The sequence below is a fragment of the Nyctereutes procyonoides genome, unplaced genomic scaffold, assembly GCF_905146905.1.
Source record: "Nyctereutes procyonoides isolate TBG_1078 unplaced genomic scaffold, NYPRO_anot_genome, whole genome shotgun sequence".
In the NCBI taxonomy this organism is placed as follows: Eukaryota; Metazoa; Chordata; class Mammalia; order Carnivora; family Canidae; genus Nyctereutes; species Nyctereutes procyonoides.
The window spans coordinates 31,416,387-31,426,453 of NW_026575142.1; the positions used below are offsets into that span (position 1 = coordinate 31,416,387).

General features: G+C 43.5%; 1 pseudogene; it reads left to right on the forward strand.

Moving 5' to 3' along the window:
• The first annotated feature begins 248 nt into the window (after window positions 1-248).
• LOC129498827 (heterogeneous nuclear ribonucleoprotein A1-like) lies at window positions 249-1,518 on the forward strand (annotated as a pseudogene).
• Window positions 1,519-10,067: the final 8,549 nt, after the last annotated feature.

Here is a 10,067-nt window from a genome sequence, read left to right on the forward strand (position 1 = left end):
TGAATCCAGCTGACACTTAGACTGGATCCTATGGGAGTTAGAGGTTAACTCCATACTCCAGTTGTTGTTTCCATTCAAAAGCTGTATTGCACTCAGAATGACAAAACTTCCAGGCTTCCAGCTTGCCACTTGTCTCTCAACCTTCTCCTGAAATACATCAAATGAGGATGTTTGAAACTAAACCCCAGCTTTCTGCCCCTGGACGCTGCCAAGTAAGCATCGTTAAAGTCTCCCCTCCCACCACCGTCATGTCTAGGTCAGAGTCTCCCAAAGAGCCCGAGCAGCTGCGGAAGCTCTTCATCAGAGATTTGAGCTTCGAAACAACCAATGAGAGTCTGAGGAGCCATTTTGAGCAATGGGGGACGCTTACAGACTGTGTGGTAATGAGAGACCCCAACACCAAGCGCTCCAGAGGCTTTGTGTTCATCACGTATGCCACCGTGGCGGAGGTGGACGCGGCCATGAACACTTGGCTGCACAAGGTGGACAGAAGAGTTGTGGAACCAAAGAGGGCTGTCTCCTGAGAAGATTCTCAAAGACCCAGTGCCCACCTAACTGTGAAAAAGATTTTTGTCAGTGGCATTAAAGAAGACACTGAAGAACATCATCTAAGAGATTATTTTGAACAGTATGGGAAAATTGAAGTGATTGAGATCATGACTGACCGAGGCAGTGGCAAAAAGAGAGGTTTTGCTTTTGTGAACTTTGACGACCACGACTCTGTAGACAAGATTGTCATTCAAAAATACCATACTGTGAATGGCCACAACTGTGAAGTAAGGAAAGCCCTATCGAAGCAAGAGATGATTAGTGCTTCGTCCAGCCAAAGAGGCCGAAGTGGTTCTGGAAATTTTGGTCGTGGTCGTGGAGGTGGTTTTGGTGGGAATGACAACTTTGGTCATGGAGGGAACTTCAGTGGTCGAGGTGGCTTCGGTGGCAGTCGAGGTGGTGGATACGGTGGCAGTGGGGATGGCTATAATACATTTGGTAATGACGGAGCAACTTTGGAGGTGGTGGAAGCTATAACGATTTTGGCAATTAAAACAATCCTCAAATTTTGGACCCATGAAAGGAGGAAATTTTGGAGGCAGAAGCTCTGGCCCCTATGGTGGTGGAGGCCAATACTTTGCCAAACCATGAAACCAAGGTGGCTATGGCGGTTCCAGCAGCAGCAGCAGCTATGGCAGTGGCAGAAGGTTTTAAATGCTGCCAGGAAACAAAGCTTAGCAGGAGAGGAGAGCCAGAGAAGTGATAGGGAAGCTACAGGTTACAACAGATTTGTGAACTCAGCCAAGCACAGTGGTGGCAGGGCCTAGCTGCTACAAAGAAGACATGTTTTAGACAATACTCATGTGTATGGGCAAAAAACTTGAGGACTGTATTTGTGACTAATTGTATAACAGGTTATTTTAGTTTCTGTTCTGTGGAAAGTCTAAAGCATTCCAACAAAGGGTTTTAATGTAGATTTTTTTTTTGCACCCATGCTGTTGATTGCTAAATGTAATAGTCTGATCATGACGCTGAATAAATGTGTCTTATTTAAAATGTGCTGTGTAAAGTTAGTCTACTCTGAAGCCATCTTGGTAAACTACCCCAACAGTGTGAAGTTAGAATTCCTTCAGGGTGATGCCAGGTTCCATTCGAAATTTATTTGCAACCTGCTTGGGCACAGAAGCCATTGTCTCCACAAACCTTGGTGTGGTTGAAATGACAGTTAATGTGTTGTGACCTGGAGTTCACCGTTAAAAGGGTCACCCAAGCAAAGTCCTGCAGTTTATTTGGTTATTATGATTGTTGGCACATCCTATGCAATATATCTAAATTGAATTATGGTATCAGATAAAATTATAGATGGGGTTAAAGCTTGTGTATCGTCCATTATCATGTTTAGTCAATAAGCGATTTAATATTCTCTTGAAAAAAAAAAAAAGAAAGAAACTAAACCCCAGGAACGTGGGAACTGTGAGGGACAGCACCTGTGCACAACTCTAAGAAGTAAGTATGCCTTGAAGCCAACTTTCAACTAGCCTCTCATTTATGGGAATTAGAACCTAACTCCATTCTAATTGATGAAGTTACTGGGAAATCGCTGTATTGTGTTTTGATACAAAAGACTTCAGGGCTTGCAAATTCCACTTGCCTCTCACACTTCTGTCAGGCATTGAACAACAGGACGTTAAAAGTTAGGTCTACTGGCAATTAGGATGCAGAAGGTACAGGCCACAAGCTCAACTCTTAGAGGTAAGTACGCCTTGAAGCCAGCTTCCAAATAGACTAGCTTCTCTGGGATTTAGTGGCTAACTCCACTCTGCTGTAGGATTTTCCTTGGTATAAGTTGTATTGATCTCAGATACAAGCCTTACAGGCCAGCAGCTTCCCACTTGCCTCTCTTGCTGCTTCTGACAACCATCTAAAATGTGGATCTGCAGGCAGTGTGTATCTGTGAGGGACAGCACCTGGGCTCAACTGTCAGAAGTAAGTATGCCTTGAAACCAGATTTCAGCTAGCCTCTCATTTATGGTAGTTAGAACCTAACTCCATTCTGATTGGTGGAGTTACTAGGAAATCGCTGTATTCTATTCAGATACAAAAGACTTCAGGGCCTGCAAATTTATTTGCCTCTCACAACTTCTGTCAGGCATTGAAAAAAACGATGTTAGAAGCTAAGTCTGCAGGCAATGAAGATATGAAAGGGATAGGCCATAAGCTCAACTCTCAGAAGTAAGTATGCCGTAAGCCAGCTTTCAAGTAGCCTCTCTCCTATAAGAATTACTAAGCAGCTCTTCTCTAGGTGAGAAGTTTCAATGGAAAGCACTGTATTGAAGTAGGAAAAACAAGCTTTCATTTTCTACAATTTGCCAAGTGCTTCTCACACAACTTCTGGCAAGCAAGTAACATAACGGAATTTGAAGCTAAGTACACATGAAGTGTGGAACCGAGAGGGATAGGCACTTTGCTCAACACTCAGAAATAAGTATGTCTTGAATCCAGCTTTCAACTAGCTTCCTTAAAAATGGAGATAGAGCCTAGCAACATTCTAGGTTAGGAGGTTCCATGCAAAGTGCTCTACTGTATGCAGAGACACAAGCCATCCAGGCCTGCAACTTGCTGCTTGCCTCTCATGCAACTTATGAAAATCATCTATAATGAGGATGTTGGACACTAAATCCACAGGTAGGGTGGAACTGTGAGGGATAGCACGTGTGCCAAGTCTCAGAAGTAAGTAGGCCTTCAAGCCAGCTTACAATTAGACTAGCTCCTATGGGAGTTAGTGGCTGACTTTATTGTGCGGTAAGATTTACCGAGGCAAAAGTTATATTGAACTTGGAGACACAAGCCTTCCATGCCTGTATATTGCCACTTCCCTCACATGCAACTACAAGCAACTATAATGAGGAAGTTAAAAACTAAATCCATAGGCAGTGTGGAATTGCAAGGGACGGCACATGTGCTCAACTGTCAGAAGGAAGTATTCCTTGAAGCAGGTTTTCCAACAGACTCTCATTCCTGGCAGTTAGAATCCAGCTCCATACTAAGTGAGGATGTTCCTAGGCAATCGCTATATTGAACATGGAGACACCAGATATCTGGGCCTGAAACTTTTACTTGCCTCTCAGACAGCCTCTGTCAGGCATTGAATATTAAGAAGTTAGAAGCTAAGTGTACAGGCAATCAGGATGCAGGAGATACCGGTAATAAGCTCAACTCTCAGCAGTCAGTACGCTTCGAAGCCAGCTTACAGCTAGACACACTCCTATGGGAGTTAGTGGCTAACTTCATTTTGTGGTAGGATTTACCTAGGCAAAAGCTGTATTGAACTCGAGACACAAGCCTTCCAGGCCTGTTGCTTGTCATCTGAGTCTCATGCTGCTTCTGACAAGCATCTAAGATGAGGATGTGGAAACTAAATTACGAGGCAGTGTGGAAATGTTAGGGACATGACCTGTGCTCAATTCTCAGAAGTAAGTATGACTTGAAGCCAGATTTCAGCTAGCCTCTCATTGATGGAAGTTAGGTTCTAGCTCCAATTAAATTGTGCATGTTACTAGGAAATTGTTGTATTAAACTCAGATACACAAGTCTTCTAGGCCTGCAACTTCCACATGCTTCTCACACATCTGCTAGCTTCTAACATAAGCTAACATAGCTTCTAACATAAGGATGTTAGTAGCCAGGTCTACATGCAGTCAGAATGCGGGAGGGTCCTGCCATTAGCTCAACTCTCAGAAGTACGCATTGAAACCAGCTTTCAAGTAACCTCTCTCCTATAAGAATTACCAAGCATCTCTTCTCTAGGTGAGAAATTTCTATGGAAAGCTCTGTATTAAAGTTGGAAAAAAAAAGCCTTCGTTTTCTACAACTTGCCACTTGCCTCTCACACAACTTCTGACAGGCATGTAACATAAGGGAGTTTGAAGCTAAGTACACATGCAGTGTGGAATCGCCGTGAGGAATAGGCGCTTTGCTCAACACTTAGAAATAATTACGACTTGAAGCCAGCTTTCAGCTAGCTTCCTTCAAATAGAGTTAGACCCTAGCACCATTCTAGGTGAGACAGTTCCATGCAAAGTGCTGTTCTGTACTCAGAGACACAAGCATTCCAGGCCAGCAGCTTGCCACTTGCATCTCACACAGCTTCTGACAACATCTAAAATGAAGATGTTAGAAACTAAATTCACAGGCAGTGTAGAACTGAGAGGGACAGCACCTGTGCTCAAATCACAGAAGTAACTATGCTTTGAAGTCACCTTTCAAGTAGCCTCTCATTGATGGGAGTTAGAATCTAGCTCCATTCTAAGTGAGGATGTTCCAAGGAAATCACTATATTGAACATGGTGACACAGGCATCTGGGCCTGCAACGTTCACTTGCCTCTCATACAACTTCTGTCAGGCATTGAACATAAGGACATTAGAAGCTAAGTGTACAGGCAATCAGGATGTGGGAGGTAAAGGCCCTAATCTGAACTCTCAGAAGTGATTATGCCTTGAAGCCAGATTGCAAATAGATTCACTACTATGGGAGTTAGTGGCTAATTTCATTGTGCGGTATGATTTACCAAGGCAAAACTGCATTGAACTCAGAGACACAAGCTTTCCATGCCTCCAGTTTACCATTTACCATGAAGCTTCTGAGAAGCATCTAACATGAGGTTGTTAGAAACTAAATCCACAGCTGTGTGGAACTGCAAGGCACAACATGTGTGCTAAACCCTCTGAAGTAAATATATCTTGTAGCCAACATACTTGTTTTTTTTTAAAAAAAATAATTTGTAGGTTTTTAAAAAATTTTTATGATAGTCACACACACAGAGAAAGAGAGAGAGAGAGAGAGGCAGAGACATAGGCAGAGGGAGAAGCAGGCTCCATGCACCGGGAGCATGACGTGGGATTCGATCCCGGGTCTCCAGGATCACGCCCAGGGCCAAAGGCAGGTGCTAAACGGCTGCGCCACCCAGGGATCCCTAGCCAGCATACTTGTATACTTGCTCCTATGGGAAATACAATCAAACACCACTCTACTGTAGGAATTTCAATGGCAAAATGTATATTGAACTCGGAGACACAAGCCATCTTTGCCCCAGCTTGTCACTTGACTCACAGCTTCTGACAAGCATCTAACATGAATATCTTAGAAACTAAATCCACAGGCAGTGTGGAACTCCGAGGGACAGCGCGTGTGCTTGACACTTAGAAGTAAGTATGCCTTCAAACCAGTTTTCAATTAGCCTCTCATTTATGGCAGTTAGAATCTAGCTCCGGGGCAACCCGGGTGGCTCAGTGGTTTGGTGCCGCCTTCAGCCCAGGCATGATCCTGTAGACTCAGGATCGAATCCCACATCAGGCTCCCTGTATGGGGCCTGCTTCTCCCTCTGCCTGTGTCTCTGTCTCTCTGTCTCTCTCTGTCTCTCATGAGTAAATAAATAAAAATCTAAAAAAAAAAAAAAGAATCTAGCTCTGTTCTAGGTGAGGTTGTTCCTAGGAAATTGCTTTATTGAACATGGAGAAACCAGACATCTGGGCCTACAACGTACATTTGCCTCGCACACAACTTCTGTCAGGCATCAAACATAAGGATGTTAGAAGCTAAGCGTACAGGCGATCATGATGGGGAGATACGGGTTTTAAGCAGAACTCTCACAAGTAAGTGTGCCATGAATCCAGGTTACAGTTCGATTCCTATAATGGGAGTAAGTGGCTCACTTCCTTGTGCGATAGGATTTACCAAGGCAAAAGCTGTATAAAACTTGGAGACACAAGCCTTCTATGCCTGCAGCTTGTCACTTGCCTCACATGCAGCTTCTGACAAGCATCTAACATGAGGATGTTAAAAACTAAATTCACAAGCAGTGGGGAACTGTGAGGGAAGCAACGTGTTCTCAGCTCTCAGAAATAAGTATGCCTTGAAGCCAGTTTCTAAGTAACCTCTCATTTATGGCAGTTAGTATCTATCTCCATTCTAAGGGAGGAAATTCCTAGGAAATTGTTGTATTGAACATGGAGACACCAGACATCTGGGCTGCAACGTTCACTTGCCTCTCACACAACTTTTGTCTGGCATTGAACATGATGATGTTAGAAGCTAAGTGTACAGGCAATCAGGATGCAGGAGGTACAGGCCATAAGCCAAACTCTCAGAAGTAAGTATGCCTTGAAGCCGGCTTACAACTTGACTAGCTCCTATGGGAGTTGGTGGCTAACTCTGCTCTACTGTAGGATTTCCTGCAAAAGTTGTATTGATCTTGGAGACACCATCCTTTCAGGCCAGAAGCTTCCACTTGCCTCTCTTACTGCTTCTGAGAAGCATGTAAAATGTGGATGTTGGAAAATAAATCCTCAGGCAGTGTGGATCTATGAGGGACAGCACCTGGGCTTAGCACTTAGTAGTAAGTATGCCTTGAAGCCAGCTTTCAGCTAGCCTCTCATTGATTGGAGTTAGAATCTAGCTCCATTCTAGGTGAGGATGTTCCTAGGAAATCGCTGTATTGAACATGGAGACACCAGACATCTGGGCTTTCAACGTTCACTTGCCTCTCACACAGCTTCTGCCAGGCATCGAACATAAGGATGTTAGACCTAAGTGTACAGGCAATCAGGATGGGGGAGGTAGAGGTCATTAGCTCAACTCAGAAGTAAGTATGTCTTGCAGCCAGTTTACAACTAGATTCGCTCCTATGGGAGTTAGTGGCTAACTTCATTGTGCAGTAGGATTTACCTAGACAAAAGTGTATTGAACTCGGAGACACAAGCCATCCATGTCAGCAGCTTGCCAAGTGCCTCACAGGCAGTTTCTGACAAGCATCTAACATGGGGATATTAGATACTAAATCCACAGGCAGTGTGGAACTGCAAGGGACAGCACATGTGCTCAACTCTCAGAAGTAAGTATGCCTTGAAGCCAGTTTTCAACTAGTCTATCATTAATGCAGTTAGAATCTAGTTCCATTCTAAGTGATGATGTTCCTAGGAAATCGCTGTATTGAATATGGAGACACCAGACATCTGGGTCTGAAAGCTTCACTTACCTCTCACACAGCTTCTTCTTCTTTTTTTTAATAAATTATTTTTTATTGGTGTTCAATTTACCAACATACAGAATAACACCCAGTGCTCATCCCGTCAAGTGTCCCCCTCAGTGCCCATCACCCACTCATCCCCATCCCCCGCCCTCCTCCCCTTCCACCACCCCTAGTTCGTTTCCCAGAGTTAGGAGTCTTTATGTTCTGTCTCCCTTTCTGATATTTCCCACACATTTCTTCTCCCTTCCCTTATATTCCCTTTCACTATTTTTTATATTCCCCAAATGAATGAGAACATACACTGTTTGTCCTTCTCTGATTGACTTACTTCACTCAGCCTAATACCCTCCAGTTCCATCCACGTTGAAGCACATGGTGGGTATTTGTCGTTTCTAATGGCTGAGTAATATTCCATTGTATACATAAACCACATCTTCTTTATCCATCATCTTTCGATGGACACCGAGGCTCCTTCCACAGTTTGGCTATTGTGGACATTGCTGCTAGAAACATCGGGGTGCAGGTGTCCCGGCGTTTCATTGCATCTGAATCTTTGGGGTAAATCCCTAACAGTGCAATTGCTGGGTCATAGGGTAGGTCTATTTTTAACTCTTTGAGGAACCTCCACACAGTTTTCCAGAGTGGCTGCACCAGTTCACATTCCCACCAACAGTGTAAGAGGGTTCCCTTTTCTCCGCATCCTCTCCAACATTTGTTGTTTCCTGCCTTGTTAATTTTCCCCATTCTCACTGGTGTGAGGTGGTATCTCATTGTGGTTTTGATTTGTATTTCCCTGATGGCAAGTGATGCAGAGCATTTTCTCATGTGCATGTTGGCCATGTCTATGTCTTCCTCTGTGAGATTTCTCTTCATGTCTTTTGCCCATTTCATGATTGGATTGTTTGTTTCTTTGGTGTTGAGTTTAATAAGTTCTTTATAGATCTTGGAAACTAGCCCTTTATCTGACACGTCATTTGCAAAGATCTTCTCCCATTCTGTAGGTTGTCTTTGAGTTCTGTTGACTGTATCCTTTGCTGTGCAAAAGCTTCTTATCTTGATGAAGTCCCAATAGTTCATTTTTGCTTTTGTTTCTTTTGCCTTCGTGGATGTATCTTGCAAGAAGTTACTGTGGCCGAGTTCAAAAATGGTGTTGCCTGTGTTCTCCTCTAGGATTTTGATTCTCACACAGCTTCTGTCAGGCATCGAACATAAGAAAGTTAGAAGCTAAGTGTACAGGCAATCAGGATGGGGGAGGTAGAGGTCATTAGCTAAACCTTCAGAAGTAAGTATGTCTTGCAGCCAGCTAACAACTAGACTCACTCCTATGGGAGTTAGTGGCTAATTACATTGTGTGGTAGGATTTACACAGGCAAAACCTATATTGAACTCAGAGACACAAGCCTTCCAGGCCTGCAGCTTACCATTTGCCTCACATGCTGCTTCAGTCAAGCATCTAAAATGATGATATTGGAAAGTAAATCTTCAGGTAGTTGGATATGTGAGAGCACCTAGGCTCAACTCTCAGAAGTTAAGTGTGCCTTAAAGCCAGATTTCAGCTAGCCTCTCATTTATGGCAGTTAGAATGTAGCTTCATTCTAATTGAGCATGTTAGTATGAAATCCCTGTATTGATTTGGATACACCAGACATCTGGACCTGCAACTTCCCTATGTTTTTCACACAACTTCTTCCAGCATCTAACGTAAGGATGTTGGAAGCTAAGTTAACAGGCAGTCAGGATGTGGGAGGGTCCTGCAATAAGCTCGAATCTCAGAAGTAGTATGTATTGGAGCCAACTTCAATGAGCGTCATTCTGATTGCAGTTAGAAGTTAGCACTTTCTAAGTGGGTAGGTTCTATTAAAGCGCTGTACTGCACTCGGAGACACAAGCCTTCCAAGCCTGCAATTTGCCGCTTAGCTCTCTCGCAGCTTCTGACAATCATCTAAGATAGGATGTCAGAAAATATATCGATAGGCAGTGTGAAAGTGCCAAGGACAGCACCTGTGTTCAACTCTCTGAAATAAGTATTCTTATAGCCAGCTCACGAGTATACTTGCTCCTTTGGGAGTTATAAGCAAACACCATTCTACTGTAGGAATTTCCATTATGAAATGTGTATTGAAATCAGAGACACAAGCCTTCCATGTCTACAGCTTGCCACTTGCCTTACATGCAGCTTATGACAAGCATCTAACATGAGGATGTTAGAAGCTGAATCAACAGGCAGTATGGAACTGTGAGGGATAGCATGAGTTCTCAATTCCCAGAAGTAAGTATGCCTTGAAGCCAGTTTTCATCTAGCCTCTCATTTATGGCGGTTAGAATTTTGCTCCATTCTAAGGAGGATGTTCCTAGGAAATCACTGTAATGAAGATGGAGACACCAGATATCTGAGCCTGAAACTATCACTTGCCTCTCACACAACTTCTGTCAGTCATCGAACATAAGGATGTTAGAAGCTTGGTGTACAGGCAATCAGGATGGGGAGATACAGCTCAAATCTCAAAACTAAGTATGCCTTGAAGCCAGCTTACAACTAGACCCCATCG